The sequence below is a fragment of the Panthera leo genome, chromosome D1 (genome assembly GCF_018350215.1).
Source record: "Panthera leo isolate Ple1 chromosome D1, P.leo_Ple1_pat1.1, whole genome shotgun sequence".
Taxonomy (NCBI): Eukaryota; Metazoa; Chordata; class Mammalia; order Carnivora; family Felidae; genus Panthera; species Panthera leo.
Genome location: NC_056688.1, coordinates 33,754,812 through 33,772,693, shown reverse-complemented (window position 1 = coordinate 33,772,693; position 17,882 = coordinate 33,754,812). Strand labels below are relative to the sequence as shown.

The following is a 17,882-nucleotide window of genomic DNA, read 5'->3' as shown; positions in this document are numbered from 1 at the left end:
GCTTGCTCTGTCACGCAATAAAAAATCCATGAAGGCATTATTAAGAAGTGAGCTTGAGAATCCTGATTGATTGCCAAGCTTAAAAAATCTATTTCAACATTACTTTTTTATATGCTTAGTTTTAGAATATATGCCGGTGCAGTGTATGTCCAGAGTTTCATCACAAGATTTTTGCTTACTGCTTAGTTTCTCATTTTATATATTTAGACTTCATTATACGTATGTATATATATGTATATATATGTGTGTGTGTATATCTTACTGCTTAGTTTCTCATTTTATATATTTAGACTTCACTATATGTATGTATATAATATACATATAATACATAATATAATAATATATAATTATTATATATTATATATAATATAACATATGTGTGTGTGTGACACACACACATCTTATTTGGTAGAGAGAACAAATACAATATCCAGTCTAGAGATGAAGAAGCCAATATTAGAGACATAAAGGGACTTGCCAAATTCACACAGCTAGATAATGGCATGGAGAAATAGCTTGGAAAAAAGAAGAGAAATTGGGAAACCATTCAGACTATTGAAATTCACCAGCTGAGAGGTGACAAGGGACAGAATGAAAACAGTGGTAATGTCATTGAAGAGAAGAAAATATGCAGGATGTTAAAGAGGGAAATTACTAAGATTTAATAATTAATTAAATGCCAAGGTCTAGAGTAGGAGGAAATTTAGGCACAGTTCATTGAATGTGTGATGATTCACTTCATAAGAAGAGATAACACAGATGAAGGAATAGATCGCAGTGTTGATAAATGTGAGTAATTCAGGTTTTAATATGAAGAGTTGAAATCTTGGGAAATCCATGTGGAAATATGCAGTAGGAATTTAGATATATATGTCTAATACACATAAAAGAAGGCTAGAAAAATATTTAAAAGTCGTCATTGTGTATTCCCTCACTACAGTTAAAGCCATGTTTGTGAATATAGTATGTCAACTTCAAGATTATAGGAGAATGTCTAGGGGGTGAAAAGCAAAAAGGAAATAGATATGATTTTTAAAAGTATTTACTTAAAAGTTTAGAATTGAGATGATTCTCTATATACCATTTCCATAAAATTTCTGAGCATTTTCTCCTTAATTACTTAATAATTTAAAACATCTTTGCCTGAAAATTGTAAAAATTTGCTGCCTAGTCAATAACTAGTTCCATTAACACTATCCATTTATGTAATAGTAATGTACACTTTGATAGTGGCTGAGATTGACAGTGGCTGTCTTATTTTCACGTAACTGTCCTAAACATTACACCGACCATATGAGCAAGAGTAGTACATGTACAAATCCAGTTTCACTAGTACTTAAAATTTCAGTACCAAGGGGCGCCTTTGTGTCTCAGTCGTTTAAGCATCTGACTTTGGCTCAGGTCATGATCTCACAGCTCTTGAGTTTGAGCCCCATGACCGGCTCTGTGGTGACAGCTTGGATCCTGGAGCCTGCTTGGGATTCTGTGTCTCCCTCCCTCCCTGAACCTCCCCTGCTCACACTCTGTCTCTCTCTCTCTCTCAAAAATAAATAAACATTTTTAAATAAATAAATATATAAATAAATAAGTTCAATACCCATGTTCAACAGTCACTTGTTTGTCTTTTATTATTTCATGGCCCAGATGTATCACTTAACTTTACTTTCTACCTTCCATGGTCAAACATTTCAAGAATAATTAAAATAATTTTTGTTGCTATTCAAACTCCCTTGCCCCTCTGTCTTCTATTGTGATTGTGTGGCAAAATCCCAACTCCTAATGAATTCAGCTATGCCCTTAATCTGTGACTGCTTTGAGAATCTGAGAGCTGCTAGAGAATTTCACCCACCGTTGATTCACGATCACCAACTTCAAATGGGCCTTCAGCACTTCCTCTCAATCCTACTAAGACTGCCCGACCAAGAACACTTCACTTCAAATTTATCTTCCTACTAATAAAATTAAATCTAACTACATCTCTATCCATACTGTATCTCCTCCATCTTATTTCAATAGAATTACTATATTGTCCCTTTTCCTATCAGCACCAGTCTTTCCATTCATAAACTGTTTCCTTTGGCCTTTACAGAACATTACACTGTTTTTTTAATATATATTACCAGTACTGTGTCTACTAAAATTATATATATATATATATATATATATATATATATATACACATATACAGATATATATATACATATATATGTATACAAATTTGTATACAAATATATATGCATATGCAAATATGTGTGTGTGTGTGTGTGTGTGTGTGTGTATATATATATATATATATATATATATATATATTTCATAGTACCTGAATTTACTGATGCAGTTGACATTGTTGACTACTTTTTATTCTTTTATGAATATCTGTATTTTAAAAAATCATTATTTGAGCAGTACCATACAAAAAAGTTATTAAAGCAAATAAAAATAAATAAATCAAACTGTTATATTAAGGTTCATATTTAAGTTAAAAAGAAACAGGTGGAAAACATTTCCTGAAGTTCAGTTATATTATTTGATGACAGAGTTATTTAAGATTTTACAAGAGAAGTTAGAAGATTCACATTTCTTCTTTCTGTAAATTATCTAAAGTTATTTTTTCCTTGGTAGTTATTTGCCTACTGTTTATTTTTTTAATAAAAAATATCAAATGAATGTAATGGTTTATAAGTGCAGATGGAGAAAAAAAATACATCTCCCTCCCATCAAGCCCCACTTCCTAGAGCCAACTTTTTTTAATTCTTTTTTCTTTCATGAGGTTCTCCTATAATGCTAGAAAATATCTGTTCCTTATTTAATCAAGTTTAGACAATAATTGTTGACTCCTTCATACATATGAGTATATATACTTCTATCCTCCTCTTGTATTTATATAACAGTTTTTCATTGCTTACCATTAACAGTTTTACCATTAACTTTAATAAGGTGCTTAAATCTTTACTGTTCTCTTAACTCTTGAAAATAATTGTTGACTTCTTATTACACAACATGAAGATATTTTCATCTCTAGTTTTTCTTTCACCCTGTCTACATTACACTTATGTCCTTTTATCTGCCACCTTTATCATTACACTTTTACAAGTATTCTAAACTTTCCCATAAACTGTGAAAGCTGAAAATCAACAGACATTTATAAATTATTACTATACAATTATCATTTAATATCATGTTTTTATAGGTTTTGAGCTATTTTTAGATGTGTATGCTGCACGAGATGTGTTTTTAATAAGTGAAACTTTGAATTGAATATTACAGGAAAGCAGGCTGGTAGCATTAATAAGAGTTTGATACACTTTGAGTGTGACTTTTCTTAAAATTTTTCTAAAATATAATTAATAGTTTTAATAATATTGTTGAAATATGAACATGAGTCATCACAATGCACATGGTAAATGAAAACATTTCTATGATTAAGAAAGTCCATGGAAAGAGTGTGAAATGAAGAGATGTGAGCTTAGGAACAAGCCTTGCATAATCCAAATTGCATTGAAAGAGTAAAGAATAAAAATCCCACAAAAGATAATGAAAAGTCAGAGAAGTAATAGGAAAAGTAGAAGTGACATATAAAGAAAGTCTATGGAAATGAGTATTGAACAAGAAGATGTGAGCATAGAGCTCAAAATGGTGGATTAGGTTCATGTATTTGTTGCCTGTTCCCTTCCTGAGACCCTATGAGAAGAAATCCACATCATCAATAAGAATGATGAAGGAGAGGAATATTTGATTAACAAAGGAGACATTGTGATATATTTCTGAAGAATAAGGGAGGATGTGAATTAAAAGACTTAACAGATGGAGAAAACTAAAACCTAGAATAAATTTGAAAGGATTTAAAGAAGGCGCTGAGGACCATGTGCCTAGTGGAAGCTTAAAAAGTTTTGAAATCAGTTGAGGAGGGGGGCATAAGACTGGACAAAGTGGGGTTGGAGGTATATATGTTGAACAACGGTGTCAGTGAAATATCAGAATCCTACTCTTTCCCTGTACCTATATGCAAAAAGGGCAAAGGACATATCTCTTAACAATATAAACGAATTTTTCATGGAAGACTGAAGTACTTAATGTTATGGTGACACACAATATAAGACCTTCTCATTCCGGCATTTGGGTGTGTGCAGCCTGAAAACCAGTTTCTTTTCCTCATATCAAAGCAGAGCTGTCTATCAACACACCTCACCTGATCATGTCTCACCCCTACTTCAGAAGGGAACCAATTCTACAGTCAATCCATACTAACTTCTAAGCTTCCCAGACTTAACATTTATATGCAACCTAAGTTAACAATTTCTATTAAAAAATAGTGAGCTAACTGAATGGCCATAGAATTCATACCAGGATAATGTGTGAAAAACAGGAAACTTTTAACATTACTCCAAGAAAGGCATAGATTAGACTGGAATCATTTTTAATTCAAAACTTTCATATCACTATTTGATATCTCTTCAAAAAGAAAATAATTGAAAAGTATATTCATAATAAAGACATATCCCTGAATGTTTTCCCAAGTAGGTGGCATATATTCAACAGTTAGTCTGAAAATAAAAATAGAATCCAATTGTGGATGAATCCATTTATTGCAGCACGGTCACCTGTAATTCCTGCTGGGTTTTACAAACCTCTCAATGCAGAGACAGGCATTGTAATGGATATATCTGCAAACTTGGCAAACACCTCTGCAGGGGTTTGAATATAAAAATTATGTTTAATCTGCTGTGACTGTACAGTTAGCTATGAAAATTATTTCAAGAACACTGTGTTTTTATACTTCTGTGAAAAAAAAGTAGACCTTTCTAAAAATAATAGAAGTTTTATATATATATATATATATATATATATATATATATATATATAGGCACACTATTTCCTTTCAAGTACAAGTAAAATTTTACTTTATAAAATGTACTGTAGAATTTACTGCCTTAGCTTGGGTTTTCCTAAAGCACACCTTGAAACAAAATTTGCTTATAAGTAGTAGTTAATTGTAATTTATCCCAGAGAGCAGAAGTGAGGGATGGAGTGTAGTTGAAGAGTGAAACAGTGTAAAGGAGGTTGAATTATAGACATGACCACTTTTACAGGCAGCTGGAGCATGATCCTGCATGAACAGAACCTTATGAAATGCACTCAGAACAGTCTCCTTTGTGGAGGTATCAGTGACCTTCCACCTCCCAGTCCCTAAGGGTGGCACTACAGGCAGTTAATTCTGCACTTGCAGGTTGCCCTTAAGTTGCAAGTGTGTGAAACTTGTTCCTGCACACAGTTGTTTGCAGTGGCAGTTCAGGAAGTTACAAATCTGGCCAAGATCATTTGAACTGGCATACACATAGAAATGTATGTATCTAAAACATAGATGATGAAGTTTTAGAAGCTCTCAAGTGCATGAGTAACATTATCAGATTTCCTTGGCTGACACTGTATGAAATCACCCTCACACATTCACAAATGTGTATCCTATGCCTACTATGTGTTAGATAATTTGTGAGATACTAAGGCTATAATGGAGGGCAAAACAAATACAATAACCATCTTGTATAGTTATGAGAGAGGATGATATTACCCTAAATGCTGAATGTAACTTGTATCCTAGGATCTGCCTGTTCTCACTGAGTGCCCCATGAGGCCAATCTCACATATCACTTCATTAAAAGCAAAACAAACATCTAGTTTCAAAAGCATTTATGAGTAATATCAATTTTTACTAATGGTTTATAGGGTAATTAATGGTTCTGGCATTCCATATAACACAAATTTATTGAACACTCCTCTATAACCACATTTATCTTTTGCCAAGTTTTCATTCCTACAGCTGCCACATCTCTCCCTCAAAACTCTCCTGCCTCTTTCCCACAGCACTCTTCCCTTTAGTCTCCCATCAGAGTCTTACTATCTCTGTCTTAATTATGGCAATTTTTCATACTTTTATTTCTTCTCTCTTCTATGTTCCCAGCCCAATTTTGAAGATAGTTTTAGCTAACTTTATTTTTATGTAATCAATATTTACTATTTACATTTAATTGCTACATGTAAGGCACTGTTCTAAAAACTTTATAAGGCTTAAAGTGAAAAGATAGAATATATATATATACATATATATATATATATATATATATATATGTATATATATATATATATATAATATTAACCAAATATTAACCAAATAGTAACCAAAAAAAATTGAACTTGTTCAACTATATCATACAAGATATCAAATGTATTTCTTAGGGATAGAGAGAATCACCACTTTCTGATAATAGGTTTAATTCTTCAAGAAGATATAACAAAGCAACTCCCCACAGTCCACTATGTACAGGACCAGACTACTCATTCCTCTTCCAGTCCAGATGGGATCTTCTCCTATTCTCTTCTCTTATACCCATCTTTCCTAAGGCAAAATTCTTTCAGTCCCTTTCCTTAGGGCTATAATGGCTCCATAGTGGTACAGAGAGGATAATTTATAAGGAGAAATGAAAGAAAGAAAGAAAGAAAGAAAGAAAGAAAGAAAGAAAGAAAGAGAAAGAAAAAGATTCATTTAAGGAAGACAGAAGAAAGAAAGAAAGAAAGAAAGAAAGAAAGAAAGAAAGAAAGAAAGAAAGAAAAGAGAGGGAGGGAAGGAGGGAGGGAGGAAAGAAGGAAAGAGGGAAAGAAAGAATAAACCAACTGGTCCCTAGTCCTTTTCCCATTCTTGGAGTTGGAAAGTACAATAGAAACAAGAATAATTGAAGAACTAACTTGAGAAAAAGAGTGGGAATAGATTTAGAATGAATGCAGAAAGATTGGCTTTTGTTAGAGATTTCATCAGTTGTTACAGTGAAAAGAAAAGTAAAAGGATTGTAGATGCAGATAACCTACTATTTGGTGGCGGGAAATCTGATGGCATTTTTTTTATTAAAGTATAATTAGCATACAGTGTTATATTAGTTTCAGATTATAATGTAATGATTCAACATTTCTGTGAATTTCTCAGTGCTCATCAAAATAAGTGTACTCAATCTTTACCTATTTTACCCATTCCTTCACCCATTATTTTCTTTAATGAGCTACAGGCAAAGTCATAAGCTGAGAATTTATGTGTGGATAACAGGTTTATTTTAAGACAAGAACTGTGCCAACAAGGAAATTATACATAGCTTTATTAATTTATTACTAAATAATACAGATCCCATGAGCAATGTAAAGATATAAAAAATGGCATGCCCTTGAAGATTGCGGTAGGTGGAATAATAACCTCCCAGTTCTAATTCTTAGAAACTTTAAATGTTATTTTGTATGGTAAAGGGACTTTGCAGATGTGACTAAATTAAGGATCTTGATATGGAGACATTAATCTTGATTAACCTTGATTATTCTGGATGATTAGTATCAGCCCTAAATGTAGTTACCTGGTGCCCTCATAAGAGGAAGGCAGAGAGATTTATTTGAATACAGAAGAGGAAAAGGCAATGTGATGACTGAAGCAAAGTTTAGAGTGATGTGCTTTGAAGATGGAGGAAAGGCCAGGAACTAGGGAATGCAAGGAATGTAGCGCTAGAAGCTGGAAATGAGAAGGAAATGGATTATCTCTAGAGCCTCCAGAGGGAAGGTAGCTCTGCCTTCTAGAGAGACTTGATTTAAGTCAAATGAAACTTTAATCTTCAGGTTTTAAAGTTCTTACCTCCAGAATTTAAGAGAATAAATGTGTATTGTTCTAAACTACCAAGGTGGTGGTATTTTGTTACAATGACCATCAAAAACTAATGCAAAGACCAAACAGAAATCTGGATAAAAATATTATTACTTGTCTTGGGCAATATTTGTGATTATTGAAGCAGTGTGTTTGAGCTGGCTTATTCCTGTTTGCAAAAGTTTGTTGTGTTCATCTCTTCACTTCTTGGTAGTTTGAACTTTTTGTTCAAATTTTCAATTTACAGACAGTTCCTAGGGAACTTGAAAGCTTTGTACAAGAATACTCCTACTCAAATATATTTATCTACATAAAGGAAGCTGAATTCTGCAGGAATATAGAAATTTATTTGGTTTTTATTAATCTTTTATTTATTTTTCTGTGTCTCTCTGGAAAGCTTATCATCTTGATATGAAACAAATGAAACAAAGACATCAAGAAGTCACTGGGTAATTTACAACAATGTGGATGGAGTTACAGTGTATTATGTTAAGCAAAACAAGACAGTCAGCAAATGACAAATACTATATGATTTCACCCATATGTGGAATTTAAGAAACAAAACAGATGAACATAGATAGGGGAAGGGGAAAAAAGAAGAAGGAGGCAAACCATAAGAGTGTCTTAATTATAAAGATCAAACTGAGGGTTGATGAATGGGAGGTGGGTGATGGATAGGCTAAATGGGTAATGATATTAACGAGGGTGATGCTGTGATGAGCACTGGGTGTTATATGTAAGTGATGAATCACTAAATTCTACCTTTGAAAACAATATTACATTATATATTAACTAACTACAATTTAATTAAAAACCTGAAACAATAAAAAATAAATCAATGCATAAATACATAAATAAATGCATAAATACATGAATAAATAAATATCTCAGGACAAAAAAAGAAATTATTGGATGATTTCTGAATAAAATGAATATTTGGTTTCCTTAGATGTCCTTGATAATCAGTCATTCCATACAATTCAATTTCTCCTCAAACAGACTTATAAAAACAATTTGAAATTTTATCTAAAGATAAGAATTTTTTTTAATTTATTTATTTAAATTCAAGTGAGTTTACATACAGTGTAGTAATGGTTTCAGGAGTAGAACCAAGTGATTAATAAATTATATGCATCACCCAGTTCTCATCCCAACAAGTCCCTCCTCAATGCCTGTCACCCGTTTATCTCATCCACCCACCCACCTCTCCTCCAGCAACACTCAGGTTCTCTGTATTTAAGAGTCTCTAATGGTTTACCTCCCTACATGTTTTTATCTTATTTTTCCTTCCCTTCCCCTATGTTATGTTTGTGTTCTTAAATTCCACAAAGGAGTGAAATCATATGATATTTGTCTTTCTTTGACTGACTTGTTTTGCTTAGAATAATACTTTCTAGTTCCGTCCGTGTTGTTGCAAATGGCAAGATTTTATATATATATGTATATATATATATATATATATATATATATATATATATATATAATCTTTATTAATTCATCTTTATTCATTCAGCAGTCGACAGACATCTGGGCTTTTTCCATACTTTGGCTATTGTTGATAGTGCTGCTATAAACATGGGGGTGCATGTGTCCCTTCAAAACAGCACACCTGTATCCCTTGAATAAATGCCTAGTAGGACAATTGCTGGGTCATAGGGCAGTTCTAGTTTTAGTTTTTTTAGAAACCTCCATACTGTTTTCCAGAGTGTCTGCACCAGCTTGCATTCCCACCAACAATGCAAAAGAGATCCTCTTTCTCCGTATCCTCGCCAACATCTGTTGTTGCCTGAGTTGTTAATGTTAGCCATTCTGACAGGTATAAGGTGGTATCTCACTGTGGTTTTGCTTTGTATTTCCCTGATGAGTAATGTGGAGCATTTTTTCATGTGTCGGTTGGCCATCTGGATGTCTTCTATGGAGAAGTGTCTATTCATGTCTTTTGCCCATTTCTTCACTGGATTATTCGTTTTTTGGGTGTTGAGTTTGATAAGTTCTTTATAGATTTTGGATACTAACTCTTTATCTGATATGTCATTTGCAAATATCTTCTCCCATTCCATCAGTTGTCTTTTATTTTTGTTTGCTGTGCAGAAGATTTTTTTATCTTGCTGGGGTCCCAATAGTACATTTTTGCTTTTGTTTCTCTTGCCTCTGAAGATCTATCTAGGAAGAAGTTGCTGTGGCTGAGATCAAAGAGGTCGCTGCCTGGTTTTCTCCTCTAGGATTTTAATGGTTTCCTGTCTCACTTTAGGTCTTTCATCCATTTTGAATTGTTTTTTGTGTATGATGTAAGAAAGTGGTCTACGTTCATTCTTCTGTATGTTGTTGTCCAATGTTCCCAACACCATTTGCTGAAGAGACTGTCTTTTTTCCACTGGATACTCTCCTTCTTTGTCAAAGATTAGTTGGCCATATATATTTGAGTCCGTTTCTGCGTTGTCTATTCTGTTCCATTCATCTATGTGTCTGTTTTGTGCCAGTACCATACCGTTTTGATGACTACATCTTTGTAACATAGTTTGAAGTCTGAATTTATGATGCCTCCAGCTTTGCTTTCCTTTTTCAAGACTGTTTTGGCTATTTGTGGTCTTTTCTAGTTCCATACAAATTTTAGGATTTTTTTGTTCTAGCTCTGTGAAGAATGCTTGTGCTATTTTGAAAGAGATTGCTTGAATGTGTAGATTGCTTTGGGTACTATAGCCATTTTAACAATATTTGTTCTTTCAATCCACAAGCATGGAATGTTTTTTTTTTTTTTTCATTTCTTTGTGTCTTCTTTAATTTCTTTCATAAGCTTTCTATACTGTTCAGCATGCAGATCTTTTACCTCTTTGGTTAGGTTTATTCCCAGGTATTTTATGGTTTCTGGTGCAATTGTAAATGGGATTGATTCCTTGATTTCTCTATCTGTGCTTCATTGTTGGTATATAGAAATGCAACCAATTTCTGTACTTTGATTTTATATCCTGCAAATTTGCTAAATTCACATACTAGTTCTAGCAGTTTTTGGTGGAGTCTTTAGGATTTTCCATGCAGAGTATCGTGTCATCTGTGAAGAGTGAAAGTTTGAGTTCGTCTTTGCCTATTTGGATGCCTTTTATTTCTTTTTGTTCTCTGAATTTTGAAGCTAGGACTTCCAGTACTATGTTGAACAACAGGGGTAAGAGTGAACATGCTTGCCTTGTTCCTGATCTCAGGAGAAAGATCAATTTTTCCCCATTGAGGATAATATTAGCTGTAGGCCTTTCATGTATGGCTTTTATGATGTTAAGATATGTTCCTTCTTTTTTTAAATTTTTTACTGTTTACTTACTTTTTTGAGAGAGAGAGAGAGACAGAGAGAGAGAGAGAGAGAGCAGGAGTGAACAGGGGAGGAGCAGGGAGAGATGGAGAATCCGAACAGGCTCCAGGCTCTGAGCTGTCAGCACAGAGCCTGATGCGGGGCTCAAACTCACTAACCGTGAGATCATGAGCTGAGCCGAAGTTGGACGTTTAACTGACTGAGCCACCCAGGAGTCTTTATGTTCCTTCTATCCTGACTTTCTTGAGGGTTTTTATTAAGAAAGAGGCTATATTTTGTCAAATGCCTTTTTTTTGCATCTATTGACAGGATCATATGGTTCTTATCCTTTCTTCTATTGATGTGGTGTATCTTATTGATTGATTTGTGAATATGGAACCAGCCCTGCAGCCCAGGAATAAATCCTAGTTGATCTTGTAATGTTCTATTGAATTTGATTTGCTACTATCTTGTTGAGAATTTTTGCATCCAGTTTTATCAGGGATATTTGACTATAATTCTACTTTTTAGTGGGGTATTTGGTTTAGGAATCAAGATTGCTGCCTTCATAGAATGAGTTTGGAGGCTTTCCTTCCATTTCTAATTTTTGGTGCAGTTTGAGAAGAATAGTTATTAACTCTGCTTTAAATGTCTGGTAGAATTCCCTTGGGAAGCCATCTGGCCCAGGATTCTTATTCTGCAAGAGATTTTTGATAACTGATTCAATTTATTTGCTGGTTATGGGCCTGTTAATTTTCTTTTTTATTTCTTCTTGTTTGAGTTTTAGTATTATGTGAGTGTCTAGGAATTTCTCCATTTCTTCCAGATTGTCCAGTTTGTTAGCAAATAATTTTTCACAGTATTCTCTTATAATTGTTTGTATTTCTGTGGTGTTGGTTGGAATCTCTCCTCTTTCATTTGTGACTTTATATATTTAGGACTTCTCTCTTTTCTTTTTCAGAAGTCTGGCTAGGGGTTTATCAATTTTGTTCATTCTTTCAAAAAACAGCTTTTAGTTTCATTGATCTGTTCTAGTGGGGCTTGGGGGGATTGTTTATTTGTTTGTTTGTTTCTATATTATTTATTTCTGCTTTAACCTTTATTATTTCCCTTCTTTTTCTTTGCTGCTCCTTTTCTACCTCCTTTAGGTATAAGTTTAGGTTGTATATTTGGGAGCTTTCTTGCTTCTAGAGATAGGCCTGAATTGCAATGTACTTTCCTCTTAGGACTGCCTTTGTTGCATCCCAAAGGATTTGGCCTGGTGTGTTTTCATTTTCATTGGCTTCCATGATTTTTTTTAAATTTCTTCTTTAATTTCCTTTTAAACCATTTATTATTTAGTACAATGTTCTTTAACCTCCATGTATTTGAGGGCTTTCCACATTTTTTCTTGTGGTTGATTTCAAGTTTCATAGCGTTGTGATCTGAAAATATGCATAGATGATCTCAATCTTTTTGCACCTGTTGAGGGCTGATTTGTGACCCAGTTTGTGATTTATTCTGGAGATTATCCATGTACACTCAAGAAGAATGTGTATTCTGCTGCTTTAGGATGAAATGTTCTGAATATATCTGTTAAGTCTATTGGTCCAGTGTGTCATTCAAAGCCATTGTTTCCTTATTGATTTTCTGCTTAGATGATCTGTCCATTGTTGTAGCTGGGTATTCAAGTCTCCTATTATTATGGTATTGTTATCAATGAGTTTGTTTATGTTTCTGATTAGTTGATTTATATATATGGGAGTATCAAGTTGGGGGCATAAATATTTATAATTGTTAGATATTCTTGATGGATAGACCTATTCATTATGATTAAAATGTCCTTCTTCACCTCTTGTTACAGTCTTTGTTTAAAAATCTAGTTTGTCTGATCTAAGTATGGCTACTCCACCTTTCTTTTGACCTCTATTAGTATGATAGATGGTTCTTTACCTCCTCACTTTCAATCTACAGGTGACCTTAGGTGTAAAATGAGTCTCTTATAAGCAACATATAGATGAATCTTATGTTTTTTGTTTTGTTTTGTTTTTTGTTTTTTGTTTTCCATTCTGATACCTTATGTCTTTTGATTGAAGCATTTAGTCCATGTGCATTCAGAATGATTATTGAAAGATATGAATTTAGTGCCATTATGTTGCCTGTGGAGTTGGTGTTTCTCATGATATTCTCTGGTCCTTTGTAGTCTTTGTGGCTTTGGTCTCCTCTTTTTTTTTCTTTGGAGTGCCCCCCTTAAAATTTTTCACAAAGCTTGTTTCATGGCCATAAATTCCTTAGTTTTGTTTTTTAAGGAAAATCTTTATCTCTCCTTCTATTCTGAAGGACAGTCTTGCTGGATAAAAGATTCTTGGCTGCATATTTTTCTTAGCCAACACATTGAATATTTCCTACCACTCCCTTCTGGCCTACCAAGTTTCAGTGGACAGGTTTGCTACTAACCCGATGTGTCTATCCTTGTAGGTTAAGGGTCTTTTATCCCTAGATGCTTTAGAATTCTCTGTTTATTTTTGTATTTTGCCAGTTTCAGTATGATATGTCATGGTGTTGACCTGTTTCTGTTGATTTTGAAGGGAGTTCTCTGCCTCTTGTACTTGGATGCCTGTTTTCTTCCCCAGATTAGGGAAGTTCTCAGCTATAATTTGTGCAAATAAACCTTCTGTTCCTTTGTCTCACTCTTCTTCTCCTGGGACTCTATGATAAAGATATTGTTTTGTTTCATGAAATCTCTTAGTTCTCTAAGTCATGCTCTAGTAATTTCCTTTCCCTCTTTTTTATCACTTCATTATTTCCCATCATTTTATCTTCTATTTCACCCATTCATTCTCTGCTTCATCAGTCCTTGTTGTTACTATATCCAGTTTATTTTTGCATCTCAGGTACAACATTTTTTACTTCATCATAACTCATTGTAGGTCTTTGATCTCTGCAGCATGGGGATTTTCCTGGTGTCTTCTAAAGCCTACTTAGTAGTCTTATGACAGTTGTTCTAAATTCTTGTACAGATATATTGCTTATATCCATTTTAAGCAAGTCCATGGCTATGATTCCTTCTTGACCTTTCATATTTTGGAAAATTCCTCCATCCTGCCATTTTGGCTAAGCTTCTATCTTTTGCATGTTTAAAAAACTTATGTTTCTGGAAGCTGGGATTACTACTATATTAAAAAGGGTTCATACACTGTCCATATTCTGGCACTGTAGGAAGTGTTTCTGGTGTATGATATGTGCACTCTATTGGTGGAATTTGGCTGCTCTTTCTCACTGGTCAGTCCTTTTCAGAGTTCCTTCTCGTTTGCAGTCATGACGTGTTTGGAACTTTAACCAGGTATGTTTTTATTTGTTTGTTGAGGTAACCCTGGAACAAAAAGGGGGGAGGGGAGGCTGATTCCATAAAAAGGGAAAAGGAAAGGGAACACAAACACAAGAAAAACAGAGAATCAAAAGCTATAAGGCTGATTCCAAAGAAGAAAGGAAAAAAATGCAGAAGAAAAGAGAAAAGAAGGAAAAAGAAAAGAATAAAAAAGCCTGATTCACTATGAGCCGATCCCAAAAGGAAAGAGAGAGAGAGAGAGAGAGAGAGAGAGAGACAGAAGTCAGAAAAAAATGGAAAAAGAGTTGTTAGTGCTGGGGGTTAGGGGTAAAGTGGTCTGTGCTGGTCTGAAAGTGAGGCTGGCTGCATTGGCTCAGAGCCAGTCTTGCCCCAGTAAATAAGGAGCTGCCAGGCATGGAAGGGCAGGGTTTGGTTCCACTTCCACTAGGGGCTGCTGTGTTGTTCTCTGAAGTCCCACTTTGTATTGGGAGGAAAAATGGCTCCATCCCAATCTCTTGTCTCTGGACAGGGGATCTTAACCCCCTCTCTTCAGGCAGCCCTCACAGAATAGCAAGGGCAGTCGATTTGCCCTGAGCCACAACTCTTCTGTGTTTTTTCTTGGGTGCATGGCTGGGATTCAAACCCCAAAGTCCTAAAGAACCCAGCATGCCTTGGATCCACTCTCCTATTCTGGAGTAACATCTCTCCACACTGCTGATAAAAAACCTTTGGCTGTCACCTGCAGGGTCCTTTTCCCTCTGGGGAGTCAATAAACCTTCTTCCAAAAGTACTCCATTAAGGGGATTGCTCTCTCCCAGTGTGCCCTGAGATTACTACACCATGCTATACACTCTGAGGCCAGCTCCTTCCTCCCCAGGAACGCATGCCCCAGCTCCATTCTAGAGAAATTCAGGCCCTTTCAAAACCTCAGAGTTTGAGCTCCAAAAGCTGTTTGAAGAAAATAAATGGGACACTCAGTATTCTCACTCCCCAGTCCAGGGTCCAGAGAGGTTTTCTTCTTGTGCTAACTTGATGCCACACTATCTCAACACCACTCTCTTTCTTTCCCTTTTGTCATTCCAAGAAAAGGGTTCCCTCCCCTCCATGGCACCACCTTTTTTCTCTCCCCCAGTTTACATCCATGCACCTCGCAATTGCCAAACTGTCTCCTTCCAACTGTGGAGCTCCTTTTGCAACTCCACATACCAATTTCCTGGTTGTTCCAAGTAATCTGACTTGAATACAGCAGTGTTTAAGGATAAGGAAGACCCATGGTCCCCCTACTTATCCACCATCTTAATTCCTCCCCTAGAAATAATAATTTTTACCAAGAAAAACAATTTTCATCTTTTCATTAACTGTCAATATTTTTAGAAATTTTGAAGAAATATTTAATAAATCCTTACAAATAATAAGATAAAATTATTCAATATGTATCTAACCTAGGCTATTTACTTGTTTCCTACATGGAAACATGTTATTGTAATTTAGATAATTTGTAATTTGTATAAGATCCCAAAAGATGTAAACTTTTGATAACTAGCATTGTAACACTGAATATATCATTCTTTATATGAGAAAGGAGCATGAACTTTGAGTTATTTTTTGTAAGGGTGGAAGATGTATGTTCAGTTATGTTAATCTGACTTCCTTTTCTATTGTCATACTACACTATCTCCATTGCTACACTATCTTCCTTTATTTAATAACTTGAAATCTGGCATTTAGTCTTACCACACCACTCAACATGTATTCTCAAAACTGGTTATCTGTTAGTCAAATGTATCAGTATTTTTCAGCCTTCACCATTCTTGACCTGTTCATTGTTTCTGTTTAAATCTGAAAATATTTTCTTTTCTAGACTTACCTGGCAGTAGACTCTCCCAAAGAGTTTCATCTGCAACTTTAACTGTCTCTTCTCAGTCCACTCCCTAAATCAATCATTCTATTTAGCTCTCTACCTGTGTCCATTCACCCATTTGTCTGCCTTGTTTACACTTGGCATTGTTTTATAAATGATTTAAGGATGGTTAATCTTATAAATACAGATATTCTTACAGGATTCTACTCCTGAAGCCCACCTGCATTTTTAATTTTTTTTTTTTTTTAATGAGCACTTCAATTTCTCTGCTTCCGATTTAGAATCTTCCTGAAAACTAACTTCTCCAGCTGTGTTGTTAGTAAAATCATCTTTATTCTAAATATCTAATATAATTGTATCTGCGTAAGTGAGAATCCTCCAAATCTCATGACCACATGAATAAGTTCCATAGGTTTGGCAAGCCCTGTGAATTCTACATCTGTGATGTTATTCTCATTCATCTCTTTCTTACAATTTCTAATTATAATACTCTTTACCTCTTGCATAGATCAGTGGCTTTGAACCACCTTTACTACAATTTATATAAGGTGAATAGTATCTTTATCCAAAACTCACATTCAAAAGCATTGGCATGGTCTGTACTATAGAAGAAAAGAAAAGCTGCAGGTGCAATGCCAGTAAACTAGCTGTTATACCATCTCCTTTATCATCTATCAAAAAAACTTACAGGAAGCAAGTTCATAAGAGTAGCATCATTTCAGAGATTTAAACTAGAATCCATTTTGATTTATTTTGTTCAAGTAAATTGGTCACAAAGTTGGGTTTGATTTACCACCTATATTATCCTTGGAAAAGATATTTAATCTGTCTGAACTTCAGTTTATTCATCTGAACACGGGAATAGCATGGATACTTGTCTCATGGGATTATTGTTAGGACTCATGCATTAATATGAATAAAGTGATTAGAAAAGTGCCTGTTATGTAGTAAGCTTTAGTAAAAGTTAATTATTAACACAGTATTTATGACAAAATCTCCACTGTATTTCACTAGTGTGTGGGTCATTGAAGATAGGAACTACTTTCCTGGTTCCACGACTGTAGTGCTTGTTGCTGCTGTTATTGTTTACTGTGCAAATTCAAACTCTTCAGACATTTTAATGAAGTTTTGTGTGGGGAGAGAGTAGCAGGGGAAAAGTTTATATTTTATCACTTGCCTTCAATTATTCTTTATTTAAATCTTACACCAGAATTTTCTGACTCAATCCTTTTGTTCTTGCTCTCTCTTCTTGAGAAGCCTTTCTGACTCCTCATTCTGTCTGCAAGTATTTGAATGAATTGTCAAAGATCCTTACAGCTAGTTAGTTACAATAAACAGGAATAGAATCTGCCATATAATAAGGATAGTTTGGCTTTATTCTAAAATCATGTCCTTATGTTCGTCTGTATTGAAAATCATCTGCCACTTTCATAATACCCACCCACACAACCTTATGATATCTTCATGGAAATTGTATTTGCCAGCTTGGTATTTAACTTTTCTAATTGATTTGTATGTAGTAATGCATTTAATCTTCACAATAACCCTTTGAGACAAGTATCCATGCTATCCTTGTTAACTGAAAGTTTAGACACTTTATTATCCCCATATTAAGATCCTTTCTATAATAACATATTTTACACAATGGTTAACAAATTCCAGTTCCAGTTCAACTCCTGAGGTCTTTTCCATTTCACCAAGATATTGTTTCCAATACCTAAGGTACTTCACTAGCCATGACAAAACATTACTTCTCCACATT

The 17,882-nt window shown here is 34.5% G+C and overlaps 1 protein-coding gene across 1 annotated transcript in view; it reads left to right on the top strand.

Moving 5' to 3' along the window:
- Nucleotides 1–17,882, top strand: part of CNTN5 (contactin 5) — a 536,456-nt gene that overhangs the window by 145,603 nt on the left and 372,971 nt on the right. The window lies entirely within an intron of this gene.